Source organism: Phyllobates terribilis, unplaced genomic scaffold, assembly GCF_046119375.1.
Source record: "Phyllobates terribilis strain yellow unplaced genomic scaffold, ASM4611937v1 Scaffold_8__6_contigs__length_399053987, whole genome shotgun sequence".
Taxonomy (NCBI): domain Eukaryota; kingdom Metazoa; phylum Chordata; class Amphibia; order Anura; family Dendrobatidae; genus Phyllobates; species Phyllobates terribilis.
The window spans coordinates 103,184,227-103,200,508 of NW_027362768.1; positions in this window are offsets into that span (position 1 = coordinate 103,184,227).

The window sequence follows — 16,282 nt, forward strand, 5'->3', positions numbered from 1 at the left end:
AATAGGGCGAAGCCCCGCGGCAATATTTTTTAAATTATTTCATGAAATTCATGAAATAATTAAAAAAAGGGCTTCCCTGTATTTTTGTTTCCAGCCAGGTACAAATAGGCATCTGGTGTTTGGGGGCAGCCCGTTCCTGCCTGCTGTACCTGGCTGGATACAAAAATATGGCGAAGGCCACGTCAAATTGTTGGTGAAAAATTCAATAAATTAAAAAAAAAAAACACATTTAGGGACTGCATCTTTATTAACCCCTCCACGTGAGGGGTTAATAAAGATGCAGTCTCTAAGTTATTATTTTTTTGTATTATTTTTTAATTAATTTTTCCCAAAAATTTTGACGTGGGCTTCGCGATATTTTTGTATGCCAGCCAGGTACAGCATCCAGGAATGGGCTGCCCCCAACCACCAGATGCCTATTTGTACCTGGCCGGACACAACAATATAGGGAAGCCATTTTTTGTTTTAATTATTTCATGAATTTCATGAAATAATTAAAAAAAAAATACGTCGGGCTTCGCCCTATTTTTGTGTCTAGCCAGGTACAACTAGGCAGCTGGGGGCTGGAATCCGCAGCGCAGGGAGGCCCAAGCTTTCTGGGCCCCCCCACTGCAAATTGCAGTCCGCGGCCACCCCAGAAAATGGCGCGTTCATAGTACCCAAGTTATCCAGGGCCCTGGTGCGGTGGCTCACTGGGTAATAAAGGGGTTAGGGCCAGCTAGGCATTATCAGCTGGCCCTAAGCCCGAAATTCATGGGGTCATGCCAATATTAGACATGACCGCCATGAATTTCTAGTAAAGTATTTAAAAAAACACAACACCAAGAATAAAGTCCTTTAATTGAAATAAACACACAATTTTTTAATGTTCTAAATTAAACCATACTTACCATCACATTCCAGCTGAAGCCAATGTCTTCTGCAATAAAAGTAAAATAATAAAGCAACATCATCCTTACCTTTCCATGGTTCCCACGACAGCTTCAGCTCTGCTACATTGACATGACAGGCTGGATCGCAGCCGAAAGCTGGCATCCAGCTCGCCATGCCGCAGACACTGAGAAATGCAGGCATGCTTGCGCTCCTCAGTGTCTGGCTGTGACGGCATCCAGATGAGCCGAGGTCATGTCCAATGAACTCGGCTCACCTCATGCACGTCACTGACAGCGTGGGAAAATTCTCCTGCGCCCAGCGCTTGAGCAGGAGAATTCTCCTGCGCTGGGATGGCATTGAGATGACAGGCTGGATGGCAACTGAGCGCTGCCATCCAGCATGCCATCCTTCATAGACACTGCAGAGTGCAGGCAATTCTCCCACGCTGTCAGTGACGTGCATGAGGTGAGCTGAGTTCATTGGACATGAGCTCACCTCATGCATGTCACTGACAGCGTGGGAAAATTCTCCTGCTCTCAGCGCTTCAGCAGCAGAATTCTCCCACGCTGGGATGGCATTGAGAAGACAGGCTGGATGGCAGCTGAGTGCTGCCATCCAGCATGCCATCCTTCATAGACACTGCAGAGCGCAGGCATGCTCTGCAGTGTCTCAGAAGGATGACAAGCAGGATGGCAGCGCTCAGCTGTGATCCAGCCTGTCATCTCAATGCCATCCTATGGATGCGCCAGTTCTGGGGCGGCTGACGGCTGGTGTTTCTAGCCTGGGAGGGGGCCAATATTCATGGCACCCTTCCTGGGCTATTAATATCAGCCCCCAGCTGTCTGCCTAGTCTTTGCTAGCTATTAAAATAGGGGGAACCCCACGTCATTTTTTTGGGGGTCCCCCATTTTAATAGCTAGTAAAGGCTAGGTATTCAGCTGGGGGCTGATATTAGTAGCCTGGGAAGCTCCGTGGGTATTACCCCCTTCCCAGGCTTCAAACATCTGCCTCAGCTGTCTGCTTAACCTCCGCTAAAGACTAAAATTACGGGGAGCCCCACGCCAATTTTTTTTTTAATAAATCCTTTATTTTAACACTAAATGGCAAGTACAGTAATCAACACTATCACTGTACTTCTTATATATGTGACTGACATGTTTCTATGTATCTAATCTATGTGTGATGCTCTATTCTTTCTGTTATAAATTGTCGGGTACCGATGCTGAATTGCCGGCCGGCTTTTTTAAAGAGACGGTGCATGTAAACACTATTATTTTTTTTAATAAATCCTTTAACACTAAATGACAAGTACAGTAACCAACACTGTCACTGTACTTCTTATATATGTGACTGACATGTTTCTATCTATCTAATCTATGTGTGATGCTCTATTCTTTCTGTTCTAAATTGTCGGGTACCGGTGTATGCCGCTGCTGAATTTCATGTTTTCATGTTTCACTGTGAGCACTGTTCCCATCGATTTGGGCAACCACTGTAATGCCACAACCGCCATGGCTGTGGCATTACAGTGAGTGGCAGACAATCCCTGCATGATTGGTGCTCTAAATAGCGCCAGACATGCAGGACACGCTTTTGGTGACCGAACAGTTATCGAACATAACCTCGAACAGCCGAATTTTTTGCAAATCGTTCGCGTTCGTCGAACGACTCGAACACCGCCCAAAACAGCTCGAATTTGAGATTGGCGAACAGTTCTAGTCGAACACCGCTCATCTCTAGTAATAATACTGAAATTTTGGGGGAATGTGTCAGATATAACACTACATTTAAAGTATGGCAGCTGTGTGTTCAAACCTATTCATAGTTGATCGCTGACAAATAGCATATCTGTGAACAATGCTGTCAGAGTATCACGCCACTTTTACAGACTGACAATTAAAAAAAAAATACAAACAACAAGCTCAAATGGAAAAAACATTAAGAAACATTTCTTTCCTGTCCCTATTATAAATGCATCTAACAGCGTTATCGATAGGGAATAGAATAGATTTTAATTTTTTGGGGGCAGCACCAGCAGCATGCAGTGTAAGGCAATAATACCTGGCTGGATCGGTGTAATATGCCATCCATACTGCGATATCTCACCCGTAAACAAATTTCAGATAAGACAGGTAATATTCTAAAATATAAAATCTATTCCAATTGTCCTTCCCATCATTAAAGAGTGGGTCTCCTATACTGTTATTCTGTATATGCAGCTATTAGAAGGGCTGGCAAAAATTAGGAGGCACTCCAATACACTTTTGAAGAGACTTAAAAACAAAAATGTATAAATACACAGCAGAATCTTTAGTCTAAAAAACAGACTCACCAATGTAACCTCAATGCAATCACATTGTTCAGCTCCTACACCTCCTCCTCTTCCTTCTGTTCGGCCTCTATCTCCAAAATGACATCAGTCACAAGCTGGAAGCACTGCAGCACTGCCTTTTCCAAGGGGCAACAGGCTGAAGAAAATATGCTTATGCTTAGGTGACAAACCGCACACCGCTCCAGAGTTGTTGAAAGCTGTAACACAGCAGGCAGATCTGTGGCTCTCGCCGCTGAACATACAGCCAGGCATGGCTGTGTGTAACAATGTCCGGAACCTGGTGGTGGAGAAATGACAGCCAGAGTAGATACGGTTTCCCTCTATGCCAGTCCTTTCACCGAGCTAAAGAATATGGCTGTGGTGAAATACAACTGTCACCGAGAAGCAGTGTCAGACTGAATAACATTGGACCCACCAGAGGATTTGATTCTGAGGGCTCACCTTTCTCCCCTGCTCAAGAGCCCCATAGCAGCTGCAAGGTTTTTGCTATCAACTCTCCTGAAGGAGAAGCCAGAGTCCACCGGAGGAGTCTCCGGTTCTCTGGTGGGCCCGTCCAGCCCTGCCGAGAAGAAGCCCTGGCTAAGAAAAGTCTGTGTGAATGTTCCCGGACACTCTATGGCTCCTTTTTTACTGTGGACTGGCTCCAGCAATTTATAAGATCACTTCACTGGCTCCCAGTTGCCCAGCGTATCCAGTTCAAACTACTAGCACTGACCTACAAAACCACCCTTAACCTTTCTCCTCCGTACATCTGAGAACTAATCTCCCAATATATTCCCTTACGTAATCTCCGGTCTAACATGCTGGAGAAATTTGCACCTACTGCCACTCAGTATCTTCAGCTCCTTTGTGAGAAAGTAATGTATTCGGGCAGCCACTCAGTCTACCAAATAAAATTCCTGAGAAGGAAATTGTGAATGGCTTCGCTTCTGGTACTGGGGACACTGCTAATACCATGGCGTTGTGCCATAATTCACTGGAAATATTCCAGGATGGTTGGAGCCAAGCTGATTCCCATAGAAAAGTACCAGCAGCAAGCTAAGGAGATGGTGGCCTCTATCATAATCATGAACTGCAAGGTTTGCACTATGAACTCTCCTGAAGGAGAAGCCAGGGCCACAGAAAAGTTCCAGAAAGCTAAGAGATTGTGGCCTCTATCATCATGAATAATTTGCTCGTTGACTAGGAGACCAACTACTACTGCTGTCTACCTTGTGAACATTGTGTTGAAGCTTGATTGACCCAGGGCCCACAATAGTAATAATAATAATAATCTCTTTATTTATAGAGTGCCAACATATTCCGCCGCGCTTTACAATTCAGACAATTTACAACATTATCGGCACTGTCCCCATCGGGGCCCACAATCTACATTCCCTATCAGTATGCCTTTGGAGTCATGTCTTTGGAGCAATCCTATGTGTCTGGAAGACGTGTTCCATCCCTGGGTCCGACTGGGTCCCAGCTTCGTCAATATTAACCCAGTGATGCATCAGTGAGATGTAACGTCCCTGGCCACATTCATTTGTCCACGTATCTGTGTTTAGGCGATCCTTTCCACTTACTGCACTGGTGAGGGTATAGGTAATGTTCTGGGACCCGTGCTTATATAAGGCGGGGATGACACCGGGAGAAATAATGGCAGCTGGGGACCGAGTACCGAGGGCCAGCCGCCATGAGGTTGCAGAAAGCTTCCGCCTACATGAGCCTAAAAGGCAAAATTTCTAGTGCAAGCAGTTGAGAAAAGTGGCAGTTTATTATTATGGCCTGTGGGTGGTTGACTGCATATTTGTGCTTGCGTTCAAAGGACTGGGGTAGGAACAACTGAACGCTGCACTGGGACAATGACCTGGACGTGGTTGCTGATGGTGATGGTTGCAAGTGTGCAATGACAGGTGCAGTGTGATATGCATTTTTGACTGTGCCATGAAAGGGAGATTTTCATACACGCATAACAGGGGAAGAGGCTGTCGGGTCACCCACCGACACTGTTTCTGGACCCTGGCATTTGGCCCATCTACTTTATCGTTCATCACCTCGTTTTACACTTTGGCACCCAGGTCCTCCTTCTGACTTTCTGTCAATTGTTTCTCATCATTATCCACCTCTTGCAACAGTAATTGCACTTTCCCACCGTCACCTTCGGGTGACAATGGCTGTAGAAATATTTGGGCATCGCTACATGCAATCTTCTGTTGCCCTGCTTGAAGCGTGCTGGGCGAGTGACCTGAATCTAAAAATGGAAAAGTGAACAGCTCTTTGGGTAACCCTGGAGTCTAATCTCTCCTTCAAACCACATATCTAAGCTCTTTCCACTTCCAACCGGACCGAGCAAGAGGCCAGAATCTATAAATGGAAAGATGAACAAAACAGGTCTTCAGAGTGTCCCAAGTGTGGGATCAGTTGTCTCAGGGCACTCTGAATTGTGGGAGGAAGGAGGATCAGGGAGAGGAATATGCTGACTCCAAGTAAAAAATATCTCCCGGATCCCGCACATTCCTCAACCACGAATCTGCAAAAACACTAGTGCACGCCCTCATCATCTCCCGCCTCGACTACTGCAACCTACTGCTCTGTGGCCTCCCTTCTAACACTCTTGCACCCGACTAATCCACCTGTTCCCCTGCTATTCTCTGGCCTCTCCTCTCTGTCAATCCCTTCACATTGCTTAGAGCAGGGGTCTCAAACTCAGCTGGGCATATGGGCCGCACACAGAAAAACATTTAATTTGGGGGCCGCATTATTTGCAGGACAAAGTGACATTTTTAGTGATACCATTTTATTTTCTATACACCTTTTGAACAGGTCCTCATCTTGCAGACATGGTCTCCCCTGCAGGTCCCCCATACTGCAGACATGGTCTCCCATCCAGGTCCCCCATACTGCAGACATGGTCTCCCATCCAGGTCCCCCATACTGCAGACATGGTCTCCCATCCAGGTCCCCCATACTGTAGACATGGTTTCCCATCCAGGTCCCCCATACTGCAGACATGGTCTCCCATCTAGGTCCCCCATATTGCAGACATGGTCTCCCATCCAGGTCCCCCATACTGCAGACATGGTCTCCCATCCAGGTCCCCCATACTGCAGACATGGTCTCCCATCTATGTCCCCCATACTGCAGACATGGTCTCCCATCCAGGTCCCCCATATTGCAGACATGGTCTCCCATCCAGGTCCCCCATACTGCAGATATGGTCTCCCATCCAGGTCCCCCATACTGTAGACATGGTCTCCCATCCAGGTCCCCCAAACTGCAGACATAGTCTCCCATCCTGCAGACTTGGTCCCCCATACTGCAGAAATGGTCTCCCATCCAGGTCCCCATACTGCAGAAATGGTCTCCCATCCAGGTCCCCCATACAGCAGACATGGTCTCCCATCCAGGTCCCCCATATTGCAGACATGGTCTCCCATCCAGGTCCCCCATATTGCAGACATGGTCTCCCATCCAGGTTCCCCATATTGCAGACATGGTCTCCCATCCAGGTTCTCCATAATGCAGACATGGCCTCCAATCCAGGTCCCCCATATTGCAGACATGGTCCCCCATCCAGGTCCACCATATTACAAACATGGTCCACCATATTGCAGACATGGTCCCCCATCCAGGTTCCCCATATTGCAAACATGGTCCCCCATATTGCAGACATGGTTCCCCATATTGCAGACATGGTCCCCCATCCAGGTCCCCCATATTGCACACATGGTCCCCATATTGCAGACATGGTCTCCCATCCAGGTCCCCCATATTGCAGACATGGTGCCCCATCCAGGTCCCCCATATTGCAGACATGGTGCCCCATCCTGGTCCTTATCTTGCAGACATGTCCCCCATCCAGGTTCTCCCCATACTGCGGTCAGGGTCCCCGTCCCCCCATACTGCGGTCAGGGTCCCCGTCCCCCCATACTGCGATCAGGGTCCCTGTACCCCCCATACTGCGGTCAGGGTCCCCGTCCCCCCATACTGCGGTCAGGGTCCCCGTCCCCCCTATACTGCGGTCAGGGTCCCCGTCCCCTCCATACTGCGGTCAGGGTCCCCGTCCCCCCATACTGCTTTCAGGGTCCCCTTCCCCCCATACTGCGCACATTGCCCCCCTGTGCTGTATTTCACATGACAGAGAAAAAAAAAGAAGAAGATTCTCACCTGTCCTCCGTTCCCTCGGCGTCCTTTATGCACCTGTGGCCTGCAGGCACAGACCCCGGAACCATCGCGGCTCTCTGCAGCCACCGCCGACATCAGCGCTGTAGTGCAGTGTATTGCCGCGCGGAGACTGGCTCTCTGCACTGCAATACCAGTGCCAGAAGCCGGCCTATCAGAGGCCAGAAGCTGACATCTGCGTCCCAGCACAGCGGCGTATGAAGTCACTGCCATGCGCAGAGGTCAGCTGCCGACCTCTGATAGGCCGGCGGCTGACACTGGTATTGCTGTGCAGAGAGCCGGTCTCTGCACGACAATACACTGCGCTACAGCGCTGATGTCAGCGGCGGCTGGAGAGAGCCGCGATCGTTACGGGGTCTGTGCCTGCGGGCAAGAAGCAGCCGGAGGGGCCGCATGCGGCCCGCGGGCCGCGTGTTTGAGACCCCTGGCTTAGAGACTCCAGTTCAAAACCCTAACCATGGCATACAAAGCCATCCACAACCTGTTACCTCCATATATCTGTGACCTTTTCTCCCGGTACATACCTGCACGAAACCTCCGATCCTCACAAGTTCTCCTTCTCTACTCCCTTCTTATCTCATCTTCCCATAATCGCATACAAGGTTTCTCCCGTGCATCCCCACTGCTCTGGAACTCTCGCCTACTCTTGAAAACTTCAAAAGGAAGCTGAAGATCCACCTCTTCTGACAAGCGTACAACCTGCAGTAACCCTCGCTTCACCATACCTCTGCACGACAAGCTCTACTCTGACCTACCGTATCCTCACCCATCCCTTATAGACTCTTTGTGTGCCCTCATGGGCAGGGTCCTCTCTCCTCTTGTACCAGTCGGTGACCTCTTTTTACATGTAAAGCGCCATGGAATAAATTGCACTATAATAAAAAATAATAATAATTATACTACTTGTACTTTGGGTCAATTGATGATACTTTCCTGGTGTCTGCCCCTAAATTAATGTGTTTTGGCAGCTTTTGGTCCTATTTGAAGGTATTGTGCATGCGTTTGGTTTTGGGGCCCATTGAATCCAATGGCATTCGGCAATGTTCAGCGAATATTCGACTAATACATTGGCGAATATTGCAAAAACGACGCTCGTAATCCGAAACAAATATTGAAATATTCGCTCGTCTCCAATCAGAAACACCCTTAAAAAAATTATGTGGGCACGGCATGATGGTCACCCTGGTGATATGGTGGTGGAGGATGAGGAGAAGGAAGAGGGCGACATAAAATAGAAGAATTCCTGAAGCGTATACCCATGTCTGGGTGTGAAGGGTTGGATAGGAATAGATCCCCCCCCCAAAAAACACTGGATTTGAGTTTATGTTCCGATTCTATCATCCGGTGCTGTTAAGAAGTCTGGCCCAATCCAGCTCTTGTTCATTTTGATAAGAGTCAGCCTGTCAGCATTGTCAGTTGACAAGTAGATGCACCTATCAGTTATATCAGCTATAATGCACCCCGGCGGCACTAAAAACCATCTCTGACCAAACGCTAGTGGCCATGACCTCCAAAGCATACAGAGACAGTTCATGCCACGTGTCCAACTTGGATACCCAACAGTTGTAAGGCACAGAGAGGAATCATGGAGTACGCTGGTACAGTCGCCAACGTAGTCCTTCAGCAACTTCCAAAATGTTTCCCTTCTTGTCAGAGTACATTGTGTATCAGGGCCTGGGTGCTGGGAAGGTCTGAGAAAACTGTACCAGACCATTGACCACATTCTGCTGCCTCTGCCACATCTGGTTTGTGTCTGATGAGAATTTATTTTTTATAGTTCTTCAACAAGAGCCTGAACTGAATTTCTCCAAAAATGAACTCCTTTGGTTTCCTCCCTCTACTAACCTACCTATATCTGACTGTTACCAACCTACCTATACCTGATTTTTACTAACCTATCTATATCTGAGCTTTACTAACCTACCTATACCTGACTTTGCAATTTCCATTAGGTGTTGCCACCATAACTCCCACTTGGCATGCCTGCTGTCTTGGAGTCAACTTTCCTTTATTCAACGTGGAAAATCACTCACTCGCTCATGTCACCTGCACCTTAAAAACATCTCCAGAATTCGACCTTTTCTCGCCTTTGATACTGCAAAAACTCTTACCATCGCTCTTATTTACTACTGCAACTCTCTTTTAATCAGTCTCCCTCTTAACAAACTTTCTCCTCTCCAATTCCTTCTGAATGCAGCAGCCAGGGTCGTATTTCTATCAAGCCACTTCACCGACGCCTCTACCCTGTGCCAGTCATTGCACTGGTTAGGTTACCCTTTCACTACAGAATACAATACAAACTCATCGCTCTCACACAAGAAGCTGTCCACAGGTTTGCACCTCCCTTTATGTCATCCCTCATTTCTGTCTATCACCCCTCCTGTGCCCCCTGTTCTGCAACTGATCTAAGATTAACAGCCTCCTTAATCAGAATCTCTCACCTTCATTTCCAAGACTTCTCTCATGCTGCACCAGTTTTCTATAATGCCCAAAATGCGTACAACGTGAGGGTCACGGTAAAGGCAGCGGAACATAAAGTCGGCCATGTGTGCCAGACAGCTAACAACCAAGACTTCCCTGTTCTCACCAAGAGGACGACTGTCCATGTTTTCTTCCTTCATCTCCTCCTCATTAACACCCAATCCATGTTGAGATGAGATGAGGCTGGGCTGAGTAGCATCACCCTGTATAGTTCCTTGCTCTGCCTGCAATACCTCCTCTTTAATAGTGAACAGCGAGCGTTTCAGTAGACAGAGAAACGGGATGGTGATGTTTATTATGGCATCATCGCCGCTCACCATCTTGGTGGAGTCCTCAAAGTTTTGGAGGACGGCACAGATGTCAGACATCTATGCCCACTCATCAGCTCTTATGTGCGGAGGCTGACCTGAATGCCGATGGACGTGTTGAAGCTGGTACTCAACAATTGCCCTCTTCTGCTCAAAATCATTTCAAACATCTGCAATGTTGATTTCCAATGCGTAGTCACATCGCACACCAGTCAGTGAGCTGAAAGCTGCAAACACTGCTGAAGCCCTGCCAGGGGAGCGAAAGCTGTAGCTGACTTTCTGAAATGGGCACACAGGCGGCATACTTTTAAAAGCCACTCTAGCAGATCTGGGTAGGTTTTGAGAAACCTCTGAACCACTAAATTGAGCATATGGGCCAGGCATGGTACGTTTACAAGCTTGCATAGCTTCAGAGCCGCCACCAGGTTCCGGCCATTGTAACACACAACCGTGCCTGGCTGTATGTTCAGCGGTGAGAGACACAGATCTGCCTTCTCTGTTACAGCTTTCAACAACTCTGCAACGGTGTGCGGTTTGTCACCTAAGCATACAGTCCTGCTTATTGTTATTGGCACCCATGAAGTTTAAGTACATAATCTTGAATATCCTGAAAAAATTGAATAAAGTGATGGAGATGGAGGCTGAAGAGGAGGAGGAGGAGGTGCAGGAGCTGTAGAATATGGGGGCAACCCTGATTGACCAGGACCCAAAATCCTCTGTGTCGGGAGGACATGTTCCATCCCACGGTTCCACAATATTAACCCAGTGATGCGTCAGTAAGATGTACCATCCCTTGCCACATTCACTTGTCCACGTGTTGTGATTAGGCGGTCCTTCCCAATAACTGCATTGGTGAGTGCACGGGAAATGTTCTTGGAAACGTGCTTGTGTAAGGTGGGTACGCCACACCAGGAGAAATAGTGGCGGCTAGGGACTGAGGGACAGCCGCCGCCATGAGGTTGCGGAAAGCTTCCGCCTCCGCGAGTCTAAAAGGCTAAATTTCTAGTGCAAGCAGTCCAGAAATGTGGCAGTTTAGTATTGTGGCCTGTGGGTGGGTGTCTGGCTGCATATTTGCGCTTGCATTACAAGGACTGAGGTAGGGACAACTGATCGCTGTGCTGGGACAAGGACATGGACGGTGATGGTTGCAAGTGTGCAACGACAGGTGTAGGGTGGGAGACATCTTCGCCTGCCCCATGGACAGGGGATTAGCGTGCATGCACAACTGCAGAACAGGAAGTGGTATCACCCGCAGACACTGTTTCTGGACCCTGGCATTCGGTCCAGCTAGTTGGGTGCTTTGCTGTCATGTGCCTGAGCATGGTGGTGGTGGTCAGGTTGGTAGTTTAGGTTCTCTTGCTGATGCTGGCCTGGCAGATGTTGCAAATTGTCTTTTTGGGGTTATCTGACCAGTCTTTAAAAAACAACCAGACTCGGGAAGACCTAACAGTTGTACTGGCAACTTACGTCGTGTTGGTGTTCCTGGGAACAGTTGCCGGCCTTGTGTCTCTGGCCTCCACACTGCTTGTTCCTGCCTGATGTGGCACTATGCCCTTCTCACTCTTTGTGTTGCTGTCCTCGCTCTGCATGTCCCCTTGCCAGGTTGGGTGAGTGACTTCATCGTCCACCACCTAATCTTCCACTTCCGCACCCTGGACCTCCTCCTGACTTTCTGTCCATTGTGTCTCATCATCATCCACCTTTTGTGACAGTAATTGCAATTTCCCACCATCACCTTCATGTGACCATGGCTGCTGAAATATTTGGGCATCGCTACATGCGATCTCCTGTTGCTCCGGTTGAAGCGGACCGAGCGAGAGGCCAGAATCTATAAATGGAAAGATGAACAAAACAGATCTTCGGAGTGTCCAAGTGTGGGATCAGTTGTCTCAGGGCGCTTGGAATGGTGGGAGGAGGGGTCAGACTGAGCAATATGCCGACTCCAAGTAAAAAATATTTCCCGGATCCGCACATTCCTCAACCATGAATCTGAAAAAACACTAGTGCATGCCCTCATTATCTCCTGCCTGTACTACTGCAAACACCTGCTCTGTGGCGTCCCTTCCAACAATCTCACATCCCTCCAATCTATCTTAAACTCTGCTGCCTGACTAATCCACCTCTCTCCCCACTATTCAGTGGCCTCTCCTCTCTGAGAATCCCTTCACTAGCTCCCCATTGCCCCGAGACTCCAGTTCAAAACCCTAACCTTGGTATGCAAAGCCATCCACAACCTGTCTCCTCCATACATCTGTGACCTAGTCTCACGGTACTTACCTGCACGCAACCTCCGATCCTCACAAGATCTCCTTCTCTACTCCCCTCTTATCTTCTCTTCCCACAATCGCATACAAGGTTTCTCCCGTGCATCCCCCCGACTCTGGAACTCTACCCCAACATATCTGACTCTCGCCTACTGTTGAAACCTTCAAAAGGAACCTGATGACCCACCTCTTCTGACAAGCCTTCAACCTGCAGTAACCCTCGCTCCACCATACCACTGCACGACCAGCTCTACCCTCACCTACTGTATCCTCACCCATCCCTTGTAGACTGTGAGCCTTTGTGGGCAGGTTCATCTCTTCTCCTGTACCAGTCGCTGTCACATTTTGGTTCCAAGATTATTGTAATTGTTTTTGCGATGTATACCCCTTTTTCACATGTAAAGCACCATGAAATAAATCTCGCTAAAGTAGTAATAACAATATGGTCCAGATTGACTGCTACTGAGACTGGACCATGAGGAAGACATGGTGGTGGCAAAGTGACTGGAAGCATTATTTGTTATCCAAACAACAACCTTTTCACACTGCTCTGGCTTCAAGAGTGGTGTTTGGCGGCCCCCTAGAAATTAGGACAGGAAGGTAGTTCGACATGATGTGGGTGCTTGTTGTGCTCCCTCAGCAGTCAGTTTCATCTTGCTCACAGCCTCGACCTCTGCATGCACGTCCACTTCCCCATCCTTTGCCACGCGCCTTGCCCATTTTAAATGGAGTTTAATATTTGTCACGTTGCCAAAAATGTCTATATTACCGCAGTGATATAGGATCACGTCTGATGACCACAGTTTTAGGCAGTGACCTGGGAGTCAGAGGTTCTTCCTTGGGTCTTCCCCATGCTATTCCCATTTCTTTTCAGAAGTGTATGGATGTGTCTGATCATGTCCCACACACCACATGGCCAGATAAGGTAGTAAAATGTTCAAATGACATTTACCGTTGAATGTACTTTTCACCATTGAAAGCAATGCAAAAGTGCAAAAACGCATCAAAAACACTATGTGTGAACATAGCCCAAGGGGTGCAGGAGCATTTTTTTTTGGGGGGGGGGGCTATGTATTTTGCGTTATATGCAAGTTATTACCTTGGAAAGAATGACCATTTTGGTTTCCATTTTTTTATGTTTTATTGTGAGTCCGTAAAAGTGGCGTAATACTCTGACAACATTATTCAGAGCAGTGACCTTGGAGTGAGAGATGCTTCCAGGGGTCTTCCCCATGCTGTTCCCATGTTATTTGAGCATTGTTCCCATCGATTTGGGCAATTTTTAGGCCCCCTGCATTCCTCTAGGGGGGCGCCAGAAAAAAGCTCGAGTTTCCCATAGAATTACATTGGGCTCGTTGCTCGGGTCGAGCACTTGAGCTTTCCAATTTGCTCGACCCGAGCAATGAGCACCCAAGCAATTTAGTGCTCGCTCATCACTACTAATTAGATTCCTGTAAATGACCTGCCTCCTATGTTTGATATCCCAGCAGATACCTGCCATTCAAAGACTGAAGGCAGGAGGAGGGGCCGGGGAATTACAGACAGTGAGGAGAAGACCCAGTGTACAGTCCGGCCCCTGTTCACCAAAATCTACTTAGCAGAAATCTTCAAGTGATGATTAATAGTGATGAGCGAGCATGCTCGGGTGTTTCCCTAGTATCTTCAGCGTGCTCGGGTGTTATGTTTTAGTCGCGTTGTGTGCATGATTTGCGACTGTTTGACAGCTTTAATACATGTGAGGAATGCCTAAAAAACAGGCATTCCTCATATGTATTAAATCTGTCAAACCGTCGCAAATCATCCACACAGCGTGACTAAAACATAACACCCAAGCACACTGAAAATACTCGGCGAGCACCCAAGCATGCTCCCCGAAAGGGTTAACAGAACATATTCGCTCATCACTAGTGATGAGCGAGCACTAAAATGTTCGTGTCGAGCAAATTGGAATACTTGGGTGCCCGACCCAAGCAACGAGCCCAATGTAAGTCTATGGGAAACTCGAGTATTTTTCAGGCGGCTCCTCCCGGCGGTCAGGAGAGGGCCTAAAAATTGCCCAAATCGATAAAAACAGTGCTCAAATGACATGGGAACAGCATGGGGAAGACCCCTGGAAGCATTTCTGACTCCCAGGTCACTGCTGTCAACAACGTCGTCAGAGTATTACGCCACTTTTACGGACTCACAATAAAACATACAAAAACGAAACCAAAATGAATTTTCCTGGGAAATATGTTAAGGAACATCCTTTCCAGGGTAATGACTTGTATATAAGGCAAAATAAATAACCAAAACCAAAAATACTCCTCCACACCTTGGGCTATGTTCACACGTAGCGTTTTTGATGTGTTTTTGCACTTTTGCATTGCTTTCAACCAAGACAAATGCATTCACTGGGAAATGTCACTTTAACATTTTACAACCTTGTCTGGCCATGTGGTGTGTTACACATCATCAGACACATGCATACACTGTGTTCCAAATTATTATGCAAATAATATTTTCTCAGATTTTCCCAAATTACCTATATGAATTGTAGTCATTGTAATTTTCCAGTCAAATAACTATTAGAGTACAATTGAAAGGTTTTTGTACAAACTGCCTATGATAACAGTATATTTTTAAAAAAATAAAAAACTCAAACTGCACTCAAAATGCATGTTCCAAATTATTATGCACAGCAGAGTTTTCAACCTTTTCATTTTAATAAAGAACAAAAAAATGGTCATTTTTGAAATGATAAGCATTAGCAGGTTATTACAAACTGAAATCAAACAGTTTTCAACTCATAACTTTATTCTAGGTGATGTTACATTTGCACATAGGACCGCTTGTTCGAAAGGAGCTTCTGAACTCTCTCGTCCATTGAATTTGTCAGGTTTTGGATGGTTTCTGTTCAATTGTTTTGCATGAGGACAGAATACCCTCCCAGAGCTGTTGCTTAGATGTGAACTGCCTCCCGCCATCATAGACACTCCTTTTGATGATGCTCCAGAGGTTCTCAATGGGGTTGAAGTCAGGGGAGCATGGGTGTCACACCATAAGTTTGTCCCCTTTTATGCCAATAGCAGCCAGAGATGCAGATGTGTTATGTGCAGCATGAGCCGGTGCATTAATGTAATGGGTCTGGGAGGTGGAACCTCTGTGCAACTATACAAGGGGGCAGTCCTTGAAAGGAAGCGGGTGGCTCCCAGGGAAGACGGGCAGGTAGCCACGTCAAGTGACAGGGACAGTCTCTGGGTAGAGGGGCAGGTAGTCACGGCAAGTGACAGGGACAGTCTCTGGGTAGAGGGGCAGGTACTCACGGCAAGTGACAGGGACAGTCTCTGGGTAGAAGGACAGCAGGCAGGTGGCTGGTGAGCGCTCCCAGGTGAGCGGGCGAGAGTCTCTGGACGGGCAGGTGGTCACGGCAAGTGACGGCAGAGCCTCCAGGTAGGCTAGCAGACAGGTAGCAGGTGAGCGCTCCCAGGTGAGCAGGCAAGAGTCTCTGGACAGGCAGGTGGTCACGGCAAGTGACGGCGGAGCCTCCAGGTAGGCTAGCAGGCAGGCAGCAGATGAGCGCTCCCAGGTGAGCGGGCAGGCTGGTCCATAGACAGACTGACAGGTGTCGGAAAGCAGACCGTCGGACCGCAGGCTTGCAAGCAGGTAAACGGATATCAGGCAGGTATCAAGCAGGAATCTGTCAGGTAACTGGCAGGTAACAGGCAGGAATCCGGCAGGTGACTGGCAGGTAACAAGCAGGAATCTGGCAGGTGACTGGCAGGTAACTGGTAACGGGACCTGAGGGCTGAAGCAGAGTGAAGGCTTTGCAACAACATTGCTCGGGCACCTCCATTTTGGAGGAGGTGCCTTAAATATGG